This window comes from Muscardinus avellanarius, assembly GCF_963383645.1.
Source record: "Muscardinus avellanarius genome assembly, chromosome: 15".
Classification (NCBI taxonomy): Eukaryota; Metazoa; Chordata; class Mammalia; order Rodentia; family Gliridae; genus Muscardinus; species Muscardinus avellanarius.
In genome coordinates this window covers 51,718,159-51,732,168 of record NC_137801.1, presented here as the reverse complement: position 1 = coordinate 51,732,168, position 14,010 = coordinate 51,718,159, and positions in this window count along the sequence as shown.

The window sequence follows — 14,010 nt, the reverse complement described above, 5'->3', positions numbered from 1 at the left end:
TGCAATAGTAATATTCAAAACAACAAATAAATTTAATTGGACACAAGTTTGAAATATCAGCAAGATGTTTTTATCATGAATAGTTTTAATTAATATTCTCAAAAATCCTGTGAGGAAGATTCTAGTATTTCAGTTATATAGCATTGAAATTGAAAATTCCTTTACTTAGGCTCATGGTGCTTTTTATGAGTAGACATTTCTGTTTCAGGAATAGCTTCAAGGTCTAGAGAGTCTGAGATTATTTTCTGTAGGCAAATCTCATCTGAAGGCTGATATGTAATTATATTCAAATGGCCTTTTAAGTAGATACAGTGAGTACCATTGTTCCAATTTTATAGGAGGGAAATAGAGATGTAGAAAAATATAACTCTTGGCCAGGCATGGTGGCCTGTGCTTGTGAGGTGGAGACAGGCAGACCACGCAGGTTCAAAGCCAGGCTCACTGGCTTAAGAAACTCTATTTCCAAAGAAAAATATAAAATAGGTCTGGGAGTGTAGCCCGGAGGTAGAAGGGTTTTCAGGAACCCCAGCACCACACACAAAAAAGAAAAATATAATTCTTGTACATACATATTTTTCCTACATCCACAAATGGATTAGTATGTCATTTATAGCAAAAATAGAGTAAATGCTTGGATTCAGCTTAAAATTGAAAACTCCAAATAGAGCTTCAAATGCTCTTCCTAAAAATTAAAGAAACTTGTCAAGTACAAAACTAAATTTGTCTAATTCCAAAAATAGCAGCTTAGTAATGAATGTGGTTATTCATGAAGACTCATAAATTAAATAGAATTATTCCAGGTCCACATACCCTATACACACACACACACACACACACACACACACACACTCATACACACTCACTGCATTAATGTCTAAAGCCATGAGCAGGTAGCTGAAATGTATGTGTGTATGTTGTGCTGCTGTGACTACCTGAGTGTGCTTAGACTGAGGCCACTCTGTGACAAACCTTTCCTCTGAAATGGCTTCAGCCTCCCATTCCTTTGGATGCTAATGGGGAAGGACAAGCTTTGGGATTGTCATGGGGGATGTTTTATTTTACCTTAAACTTTCTGTCCTGTGTTCATTAGCCTTTATATGTGAGCGGCTAATAGTGTAAGATGAGCTTTCTTCAGTGGGAGAAAGCTTTTATTCTGGTGTGAAGGAACTGTGGGAAAGAGATGAGTAAGCAACCCCACTTTCTCTTCTATCTCTTCTGTCAGTGACCTTTCAGGCCAGCATTCAAATTTCAAAAAGCTGACTGTGTCATGGAAGTGAAAATGTCAATCAAACCATGCCAGTTATCACATTCTCTCTCCCTAAAATGGGTCTTTCACCTCAGATCAAGAATTTAGTATGAGCTCTTCTTTCGTCCAGCCACATGTCTTTAGATAAATCCCTGAACCTCTTTCAGTGCTTCATTCTCTCCCATGTAATGCAAAATGCATCAGACTTGGCACCAAGATAATGAGTTCCTGTCCCAGTTTTACCCCTGAGTATCTCCCTGGCATTGGATAAGCACTTTACTTCTTTAATGTCCTGCTTTTTTATGAAGAATATAAATCTCTATTTTCCAGTGTTTTAATGTTATAAATATTAAGATTAAATTATGGTGATACACATATGTAGATACATACCTATAAATATAATTGCAAATATATGATAAACATGCATTTGTCTACATATGATACAATTCATGCAAAGGCAGGAAAAGAGGTGGTATAGATTAGAGCTTAACAAATCATGGATCAGGAATATTGTTTGAAGAAAGATTCACTTTAATTTAAAGAATTTAAAGTCCTGGCAAGGGACATTTCATTGTAAACAATGATCTGAAAACAGATCAGTTTGGAATTTAAATTAAGGGCTGCAGGAACAAAATTGATAGTGTGAAATAATTACCTTAATTTTTTTAACTTAACCACAAATTCTTTATGATTGTTGTCTTATGAAACAAATGTATCTGGAGCTTTGATTTTTAATATTTAGAATAAAATGTTCATTGTAAATTCTTATTCACTGAGCAAAAACTGATCATACATTTTTTTCTGCATTCTTATTTTGAAAAATCACTAGTAAACACATACAACTTTTAGCTATTCTCACAGATCCCAGAGAAGGTGTGTGCTCAGGAGAGAAGAGGCCTAGATGTGGTCAAGGATAGGGGACTAGTCTGATTAATTTTCCTTTTTGCAAACAGAACTCCTCAGGGGCCAGTGTTGTCACATTACCTGGGTATGAGCTTCACTACATGATTACAACAATCTCTCCAAGTGTAGGTTGATTGCCAGGATATTCAGAAAATACCCCATAGGGGCACACCAAAAAACCCCAGGGGATCTAAGAATGAAGTGAAGTATTTAAAAATTTTTACATTTTTTATAACTGGGTGGATTCATCTTGGAATCCTTCCCCCACCTACTAGGTGAGGCCTTTGTGAGAAATCCCTGACCATTCATTCACTTTGCCTTTCTTTATATTGATACATGAAGAGCTTTTGGCTAAGGACTCTGTTCCTCACCTTCTGGTCATTCTGATACTAAAAATAGTTTCAAAGCCCTGATATAAAGCTGGATGCAGCATTATGCTATAAAAGCATAGGTTGGATGGAAAGAAATTCTTCCATGAGTGAAAGGGCTTTGGAAAGGGCTTTAACATTTCTGTGTTGACTTCATTCATTCATGAGAGAATTCAAATATATATTTTAATAGCCACTCTATACTTCAGATTTTGATAATTGTTCCAAAGAAATCAATGAATTAAGTGCTAATCTTAGCCTCAAATGTTGGAGTTGGCAGACTGTCACTATACAGTGTGACTCATCTATCAATAGAGCTGTGTACATTGTAAGGGAGCACAGAAAATGGGGCCAAGGAAAACTTCACAGTGAAAGAGCATTAAGCTGGACTTTTGTTGATATTCTATTAAAATATAAGTTAACTGGGTGTGGTGGTGCACACTTTTAATCTGAGCATTTGGGAGGCTGAGACAGGAGGATCACGGTTTGAGGACAGCCTCAGCTACTACTTAGTGAGGCTTTTTACAACTCAGTAAGACACTGTTTCAAAATAAAGAAGAAAAAATAGTACTGGGGTTGTAGCTTAGAGGTATAATGCCCCTCAGTTCTATTCCCAGTACTGCAAAAAAAAAAAAAAAAAAAATATATATATATATATATATATATATATATATATATATATATATATACATGTTTGTGTGTGTGTGTGTGTGTGTGTGTGTGTGTGTGTGTGTGTGTTAAGCAGTCATAGATCATTGTTCCTCTTCTTTTTCTCAGTTTTCTTCCCACATAGGAAAAAAAGTCTTGAAGGAAAAGTTAAAGTTCATCAACAGGGATAAGTAGAAAAATATGATGTATAAGGCATGAAAGCATGAATGAGCATTCATTTTAGGAATAGCACTTAGGTCAGCAGGGCTATCTAGAATATGGACATGATGGAAGGGCAAGGAAGGTAGTGATAGAAAAACAGGTGCTGAAGATCATCCTCATTTGATATTGTGATGGAGATCCATAGGGAATGTCACAATCATATCTGTATTTTTAAAACATTACTCTAGAGGTTAGTGGAAGAGAAAATGGAAGTGAGCACTGTCATATCCTATATCCTAGATGGAGGTTTCAAGGCTTTGAATTAGAGGTTCTTTATTCTGGCTACATATTAGTACCACTTAAGTAGTTTTAAAATTTTTGATATTCAGCTAGGCACAGTAGTGCATGCCTGTAGTTCTAGCTACTCAGGAGGTGAAGGCAGGAGGATAATTTGACTCTTGAAGTTTGAGGCCAGCCTGGGCAACACAGTGAGACCTTGAGACAAGCCTGGGAAACATATTGATAACTTGTGTCATTTTTTTTTTAAATCCTGATGTTCTATGTTTAGCCTGTATCCCAGAGCAATTAATTCAGAATTTCTAGGGGTGGGAGAAAGCACAAGTACTTCTTAAGCCTCACAGGTGATTTCAACATGTGGCCAAGTTAAGTACTGCTAAAGTTGAAACAGAGGCGGGGGGAATGTATATTTAAAAGATGCAAAGTGAGAGAAAACATTTGACCCTTTACTTACTAAGACTGGCTGACCTCATTTAGTATAATATTTTCTATTTTCATCCACTTTGCTTCAAGTGACAGAATTTTATTATTCTTTATGGCTGAGTAAAATTTCATTGCATATATATATATATATATATATATATATATATATATATATATATATATACATTTTTACTATCCATTCATCTACTTACAGAAATCTAGGTGGGTTCCATAATTTGAGTATTTTGAAACTTGATGATATGCTAGATCTTGCTGGATATGCTAGATAATTGAGGAGAGTAACAATTAGAAAAGTGAAAAAGGATAGGGGAAGGAAGATGGGAGGTAAAAAATAGAGAACTGATGTTCTCTAGCTTCATCCATTTCCTCCCAAATAAAACATTTTGTTCTTTATGACTGAGTAAAATTCCATTATGTACAAATCCCATAGTTTTGTAATTCATTCATCTGTTGATGGATATCTAGGCTGGTTTCATAGTTTTGTAATTGTGAACTGTGTGGCTATAAACATAGATAGTCATGTATTACTTTGGTAATGTGGTTTCCATTATTTTAGATAGATAGGTACCCAGAAGTGGAGTAAGCTAAACATGAGAAAGAAGGAGAAGGGAGGGAATGGGGTAAAAATTGAGAAAGGGCTAAATAAGTGACGTTTGCATGCATGCCTCTACCATCTTGTACCACATTAAAATTTATGACTTTAATACACCAATAAAATATTTAAAAAATAAAGAATGGATAAAAACAGCAGTTCAAATTATGTCATGCCATGTATGAAGGTATGACTACCAATCTCACAATTAAGTATAAAAGGGATGGATGGATAGCAAGGTGGGACCTGAAAGGTAACACACCAAGACCTGTGCATGTTTATTTGTAGAATTTTGAAACTTACTAAGATATATGATTGCACTGCCCCGATAAATGTATAAAAATGTGTAATAAGCAAAATTAACAGAAAGTGGATGACTGTGAAATGTAAAGGTAGAAAAAAAAAACTCACAAGTTTTTTACTCAAAAGATTAATTTGATGAATAATGCACTAAAATAGTAATTACAGAGGAGCATGAATTGGAAGGGAAGAAAAGCAAGTTTATTATTGGTCATGTTGGTATTGCTGACATGTTTGTAGTATGAGACTACTCAACCTCAGGGCCTAAAGTAGATGTTGGAAGGAGAAAGTATGGGTTTCAAACACCATCCAAGGGAGATATTGTTGAGAAGATGCAAAATCCAATTCCAATATCTGAAGAATGGGCTACTGGTAGGATATGGGGAACTCCAGATCGTTATAACCTGCTTACTTGACTTCTGCTCTGAGATTTCTCAGCAAGGGCACCTCTAATTAAACATACACTAAAATGAAGACATAAAAACCCTCCTTCCCACCTTTTCTTTCTCTCAACAATAAAAAAAAACCCAAACCCAAACATGTCCTTTGGGGACTGAAGAAAATTGAGGCCCACTATGTCACCTATTAGTTTACTACATATTGAATGGTTTTAACATAGCCTTAATTAAAATGGTATATCTATGATACATATTACTAAATGAAGAGAAGTTATGTCCTCTGTGACTAGCTTAGTAGAGCACTGAAAACAACTGAAACAGAGAGAAATCTTAAGTGTTACCACCATTGAAATAAGCAAACAAAATCAGAGTCATGAGTTTGATACACAAGGCAAATAATGGTTATAATAAAAGATTAGAAAAAGTAAAATGAGAAGAAGAAGGAGGACATGAAGAGAAGGAACAAGATGGGGAAAGACAGAGAAGATTATTTTTAAGAGTTGAATAAAGCATGGTACAATTTTTACCCCAACACACTGTGATGTGGCAATTAAGTGCCATGACTTTGATTATTAACTGAGAATATGCAAAAAGATGAAAGAGAAGTTATAGGTTAGTTACTATTTAAGCTATTGTATGATTTCCATTTAATGCAGTGGACATTTTTTGAACAGTGTTTTGCTCTGGGGGATATCTGGCACATACTATAAGGTTGATTAAATTATGCATTCTTTCCTCCAAAGAAATTACAGAATTTTAAAAAGTGATTTGTTGTTAACTGATTTGTCTATGTAGTTTAACATAATATTATATATATATATATATATATATATATATATATTATCTTTTGATGTACATTTTTTAGTGTTGATCTTATTTGGCTTCTCAGCAGAAATATAATTGGACTATTCCTTATTGCAAGACTTTCTTCTCTTGCCTTCTATTATGCAACCACCTAATTCTTCTCTTGGGTCTACCTTCTTCACTAGTTTATTCTTCTTTCTCTCTATTAAATATTGTTATTCCTCATCATTACAGTCTTATTTCCCCTAAATGATTCCATCCAACCTTGTGAACTCAATGACTGATGGGGTGTGTCCATACAGCGCCTAAGGAGATTCGACCTGAGTGGCCTACGGCAAAACTTTCAGCAAAAAAGGGGCAAAGATGGCGCCTGGAGGAAGCTATGAAGGCGTGGTTTCCCCATTCATTATGGGTGGGGAGACTGAGCAGTTTTCCCTTTAAAGGAGGTTCCGCACACATGAATGGCTCATGTACTCGCCTGGGATTGGCTGTGAGCTATGTGCTAGTGATCTTTATCCCGGATAGGCTAGGCTATTTCTCATGGTAATTCCCCTCGTGGCTTGGTGCTATATATAGGACTGCTTGGAGAGAAATAAAGGAGATCTTGCTTGACTTGACTCCCGGCTCATGGGTTTGTGTTCGAGTCGTCGGTACTCATCATCTCGCCAAGCCCGTCAGCTGTCGGGCTGGATTCCCAACAAATGACCACCTGCAGAAAAGATAAAACCCATTTTTATCCCTAATCTAGACCTTTTTTTTTTACTAAGCTCCAGATATATATAAGCAACTGCTTAATTGGCTTCTGTACTTAAATGTCTTAGCAAAGGCATATATAATGTTAGTATTGTTTTCCCTTTTTGCAATAGAAGACTGAACCCAGGGACATTCTATCTCTGGCCCTATATTTAATCTTTTTTTTTTATTTCTGAAATAAGGTCTAACTAAGTTGCCGAGGATGTCACTGAACCTGTGATCATCCTGTCTCAGCCTCCCAAGTACTAGATTACAAGTATGTACCACTATACCCGGTTTTAATGTTACTTTTAATAAATTACCTATGCTTGATTGTTTTCTTTAAAAATAATCATCAATTAAGAGGTATAAATATTAATAATTTATCATGAGGCACAGCTTAAACATTCATAGTTGTTATTAAAAAGTAAGGGTCCAATGAGATAGTAATAAAAATGGAAGTACCACTTTCAATGCTATTTCATCCATAGTGGAATATTCTAATTGAATATGACTGCATCTTAAGTCTTCTCTCTAAGGGCTGCAGGAAACTGGCTAAGTCTGCAGGATGAAATTTGTTCTTAGACATAGGTTAGTTATACTCAGGTTGCATGGATATCCATAGGATATCCATAGGAAATAGATTTATTTTCCTACTATTCAAAGAGAGCGTTATCAGAAATAGAGGGTATAAACTCCTTTGAGGACCTGCCAATCTGTTTTCCTGAATCTTGAATCTCATATTTTAATCTAAGACTAAAATATTACAAATGACAGAAATACTCATATTCTCAGCATGCAAGCATTTATTAAGATGTGCTAGGCTCTCAGATAAGTAAGTACTTTATACACATAGTATGATTGAAGCATCAAAATAATTATATGAAGAAGAAAAAACTGTTATTTTCAAGAATGTTTACCAGAACAAACTGAGAGGCTGAAAGATTATATTATTGTATTCAGTCTCTTCAGAGCTGGTATTTTTCATCACACTGTCTTTGCAAGCATCATGGAAAACATCAGAGTCAATCACTAAGCCAAACATGAGAAGGAGGGAGGGTGAAGGAAATGGGGTGGGAATTGGGGAAGGGCTAAATAGATGAAATGTGCATGTATGCCTTTACCATCTTGTACTCTATTAAGATGTATGACTACAATGCACTAATAAAAATTTAAAAAATAAAGACAGTTTGAGGGTTAATAAACAGATTAAAACTATGTAAAACATATTAAACAGTCCCAGTAGCTAAAAAATCTGATTGTGTAATTTGACATACTTTCATTTCATGTCAAAGTACTTATAGTTACTTAACTCATGCCACTGAAACTAAGCTAATCATGTCAAGTGTTTAGCATGGTCCTGTGGACAGTTATGACAGCATCGAGATGCCTTGGCTTCCTTACATTAGGTTGGTATTTTCAAGTCAAATAGGGGTCTGCAGAGTATATAGGGATCTCTGTGCCCTAAGACTGGAGTTGGACTTGGAACCATTTATCCATCAAGAGGGGCCAACAGTTGAAATCACCCTGTCCTGGAATACCATACATATTAAGGCTTATTTTAGCCCAAACTCACAGTATTGCAAGAATTCTTCCTAGTTTTCACTACTTCAGGTGGTCTAATATCTTCTGTGGAGTTTTAAAATTATACTTGAAAGTCTTGAATAGCCTGGTTATGCTCAATGAACAGAAGCCATTGTGTTGTGTGAGAATGTTGACTTTTCTTGATCTTCAATTTGAAGACCCACTAAAAGAAAGGCACCATAAGGCAGATGTAAGTCACAACAAAGAGCTACAGGCCTTTTCACATCACCATTGGCTCTTTTCTTCTATCATCATTTGGGTATTTCAGTGCCTCTTTCCTCCACCACTTCCCAGAGCTGTATGGTAGTTAATATAAACTAGAAATGAAAACTTTCTTAAAATACATAGGTTTATTCATTTGGCTCATGACTGAAATTCCTCCATCTTGAAAGCAGAAGAAAATGTCTGGAAGTTTTACAGATGAGATAAATTCAGAATGAGGACATAAAAGTGACTGGGAGCTCAGAAGTGTAAAATATTAACAATTTAGCTCATTCATAATTTTATGTCATTGCTGATTTATCTCTCCGACAATGAACTGTATATTGACTTTCTTTCAGTGAATCTCTGTTCTAATAACCATAAGAAGAAAGCATCTGAAGAAAATACGTATTACCTTGCCATTAAAAATGGAGTCAGAGAACCTTATTTTATTGGATGGTTTAGAATGGAAATAAAGGTACTTTCATTTTCCTAATGAATCTGTAGAATTATAGCAGTCATTCATCTTGGATTGACCTTGTCACTGAATATAGCTCTGAGTGACTTGGTCACCCTCTGTGGTCTTCTGTCATCTCCCCAAATAATGGGAGTGGTTTAGTGAATAAACAGAACCGTTCATAAAAAGGAGCAGCTATAATCAACTATCAACCTTCAAATTTCAAGCTATGATAGTATGTCACTAAGTCCATTTCACTTAATTATTTTAATGAATATCTGAGCATACTATACTGGCTTTTTATTGCCTATGGTATAACAAGTTAAAAATAGTATATGGGCAACTATAGTCTGCAATGGGCTGTGAATATTATCCTCAGATTGTCCTGATAGCATGTTATCCTGGAAGGATTCTCAAGGAAGGTTTCTTTGTACTATGTGGCATCAGTAACATTCTAGGAAAGCATAATTTTACATTCTGGTAATGGATGGTGTTAACATTAAACAAAGGTAGTGGAACTCAGAGATAATGTGACCAAAACACACAAAATATATTTGAATCATAAAGAGGTGAATCTCTCTAGGCTGTGCTAGGGCTTTAGTCAACTTCAAGGGAAAATATACTGAAAACACTTGCACACATGTTATGGATGAATAACGGTGTCAAGTGACTGGAATATCTGTTTCTAATTTTATAAATGCAGAGACTGTCTTAAGCCTCAAGTAGTATGAACTGATATGCACTCCAATTTTTCAGACCAGGGAGCTGAAGGCCACAAATAGCTCCTTATTCTCTCTGGCTCAGTGAGCTGCTTGCATTTAATAACAGTTCAGTATTAAATGCATCCAAATGTGTGCCAATATTAAAAAAAAAACAAACATGACTTTCTAATCTTTGTCTTGTGCCTCTCACAGTGATTTGAATGCTTCTTTTCTTAGTTTTCTCTGTGATAAAACTTATGATGACTAATATTTTAACAGAGCTGGTCAGAACACAAGAACCTTTTCCAGAGCTTTCTTCATTTTCTTACTTTGTGAAATGAAAAACATATAAGACTACAAAATTTTAACTATTAAAAGTCCAAAATTTCTAACCCTTTCTCTTTTCTTTACCCTTAAAAATTTATGAAATAATTTATCTTTCATTTTTTTAATTTAAAAAAGTACATTTAAGGTCAATGTCTATTTTAAACACATTTACTGAGTGACAATTTATATACCAAAATATTAGCCCATGTTAAGTGCATTACTTAAATTTTTGTAAAGTTACACAGTTGTGCAACTTTCTGCACAATCTTAGAATATTTTCACTACCCCAAATAACTCTCTCATGTCTACTTGAAATGTTTTGGCACACTTGCATAAAATCAGCTTTACATAATAGTAAATGTTAATTAATGGGCTCCCAATTCTATTTCATGGATATGTATGTCTGTCTTCATCCTATGACACATAGTCATGTAAATTTGTAGTATATTTTGAAATAAAAAATATAAATTCTCAAATTCGTTCCTCATTTTTAACACCAATTAGAATATTCTGGGTCTCTTGCAAATTTATATGAATATTAGAATCAGCTTATCACTTTTGCAAAAAAAAAAAAAACAGCTGATATATTGACAGAAATTTTAGTTAATTTGTTTATGGTGGATAATCTTATATTTGCTAGATTAAGTTTTCCAAAGTTTGTTGAAAAATTTTGTTTCTACTTAAATAGGAGTTATCAGTTTATGGTTTTCTTTTATTCGGATGCATTTTATTTTGGTAGTTTTTTTTCATATGATTTGCAAAATGTTACTTCTTTCTTCTCTCTTCTCCTCCTTTTCTTCTTCTTCTTCTTCTTCTTCTTCTTCTTCTTCTTCTTCTTCTTCTCTCTCTCTCTCTCTCTCTCTCTCTCTCTCTCTCTCTCTCTCTCTTCCTCTCTCCCTCTCTCCCTCTCTCCCTCTCCTTTGAAAAGGGAGGGAGAGAGTTTGTGAAGTTTTTATGTTTTGATATTATTTCCTGGTCATGTTTTTTAGAATTTACAAATGAAACCTTACAGACCTAAGCTAATCTTTGAGGTAAGATTTTAAATCATAATATTTAATTTCCTCACTTGTTATTGGTATATTTTTAAGTTTTTATTTTATCTAGAGTTATTTTTGGCAGTTGATATCTTTCTATGAATTTGTCTACTTCATTTAAATTATCATTTTGGTTGGCATACAGTTCTATATCATTATAGTACCTTTTTAAACCTTTTTATTTCTATAATACTAAAAGTATTATTCTTTCATTCCTGACTCGAGTAATATGAGCCTATTTTTTTCTCTTTTCCATATTTTCTCTTCTTTCTCTTTTTATCTCCCTTACTTTCAGTACAGTATTCACTGTGAAATAGTAAATTTGTCTAATTTCAGCCAATAAGTTTGTGGCAGTTTGTTAAAGCAACAGTGGAAGACTAATACTTGTTTTTCTCCATTTTAATTTTAATCTACATGTATTTTTTCTTCATTTTAATTTTAATCTATTTATATTTTTTCTTGTCAATTTTATCTGTATTTTTAGCTTTAATTCTTTCATTTATTTCTGTTCTGATCTTTGTTACTTCCCTATTACATTACTTTGGGTTTAGTTATCTGTGTTTTTATTTTTTTAGTAATTTAGATGACAGATTAGCTTATTAATTGAGATCTTATTTTCCTCCAAGGATTGTTTTAGTCATATCTCAATTTTAACATATTGTATTATATCTTAATACATTTAAATTTTTTCACTAATTTATTTTGTAATCCATTAGTTTTTTAGGGGTATATTGTTTAATTTGTACATATTTTAAAATTTTTCCAGCATTCCAAGTTACTGATTTTGAATTTTTTCTATTAATGTCAAAGACATACTTTCATAATTATAATTCTTTTGTATTTATTGAAGTTTGTTTTATGAAATAGCATGTAGTCAACTGTAAAGAATAATCTGTGTTGTTCAATACAGATGTGAATCCTATTGTTTGGGATAAATGTTGCTTATGTCTAGTTGTTTAAATATGTTGTATAGAAGAACTTCCAAGAAGATGGTGACTGAGGGAAGCAATATAAGATATGTGACCATAGGCAAGTGGCTTTACTTCCCTAAACTTCAGCTTATTAACTGAAAAGTAGAGGTTGTTTTAAGGTTCAGATACTGCATTTGGAATAGTTTTAAATTGCCTGATGGAGGTTAAATGTTGTTTCAGGCTTAAACATTACCATCCCAACATCTTTTGCTGATTCTCTTTTATAAGACTCCTTCCCTGAATGAGGAAAAAATTTACAAAACCTGCAAATATAGGGGACATCAGAAGTATCCTCAAATCTTCAAAGTCATTGTGTATTCATAACAGAAATGGGTAGAAAGCCCCTGCTTACTTTAGGTTCAAGTGCTTTCCCTGGGGGTTGATTGGAACCAAGGTGGCTAAGAATTCTTGCATTTTATATCATTCAAGCCCTAAGTCTTCACAAGCTACTTTCTTATAGAAATATCTTCTCCTAATCAAAGTTAATCAGTAGGACTATAAACCTGAATGAGAATTAGGGTGAGAGGTAAATCTAGCTAGACCCACCTCAGTAAATTTTCTTAAATCAATTATAATCTCTGCAAGCAAAAGAAACTATTTTCCCATGCATTTATATCTAAAATTATTTTGATTTTTCATAGTCTACATGTCAAGAGAATTATTGGACTGAATTCATGTAATTCAGATCAAAACTTTTCATTTTTCTTTGTGCTTATATAGGTATTTTTCAGTATATTTAATTATTTCAACTACATAATTTATTTTGTTTTTCTTGAGAAATTAATACATTAATAATTATTTATATTTCTGTTATTATTTTATTATTTGTCACTGGGGATGGAACGCAGAGACATTCAAACTCTAAGCTATACCAAGCCATTTTATTTTTCTTTTATTTTGAAAAGGATATCACTAAGTTGCTGAAGTTGGGCTCAAATCTTTGATCCTACTGTCTCAGACTTGCAAGTTCTGAGACTATAGAAATATGCCAATACACTTGGCAAGAATATGTATTTAGAAACAATTTAACTAAGGAAAATAATTGATTATTTTTGGAGCAAAGCAAAAGTGACAATGAATTTAGTAAACACAAAATTTAAGGAAAATGTATAACTTTTTAACATCAGAATAACTATTTTTATTAATTTGATAATTTTTGCTTTCAAACAGCCCCAGAATATACAATGCCTTATTTAATATCATAAAGACAAAATTACACTCATATGCAATCTTTGAAGAAAATTTAGACTTCCCTTCAATTTTTGATACCTTACCTATTCACAAAGTCAGGAGAGAGCCAAGCATGGTGGCAAACACTGGTAGTCCCAATACTTGGGAGGCTGAGACAGAGATATTGCAGGTTTTCTTCCAGCTTCAGCTACTTAGTGAGGTCCCTCACAAATTAGTGAGACCCTTTTTCAAAATAAAGAATAAAAATTAGGGCTGGAGGTATAGTTCAAAGATAGAATGCACCTGAATTCAATCCCCACTACCACACACAAAAAAATTCAGAAGATTATCACAATTAGGTGGGAGGGCTGCAACTATTTTGTATAGTTTGAATCCTGGTGTTACTTTATAGTAGCTCTGTGTCTTGGGCAAGTTACTTAACTTCTTTGTGTATTAAATACCTAATCTGAAAAATGGGGATAATAATAGGCCAGGCATGATAGGATAACTTTAAAGGATTAAATAGTTACTATATGTTATATGGACACAGTGCTTGGCAAATAAGAAATCTAGTCAACCCTTTATATCTGTGGTTTTCAATTCTATAAATTTAACTAAATGTGGATGGAAATATTTGAAAATAAATTGTATCTTTTCTGAATATATAGACT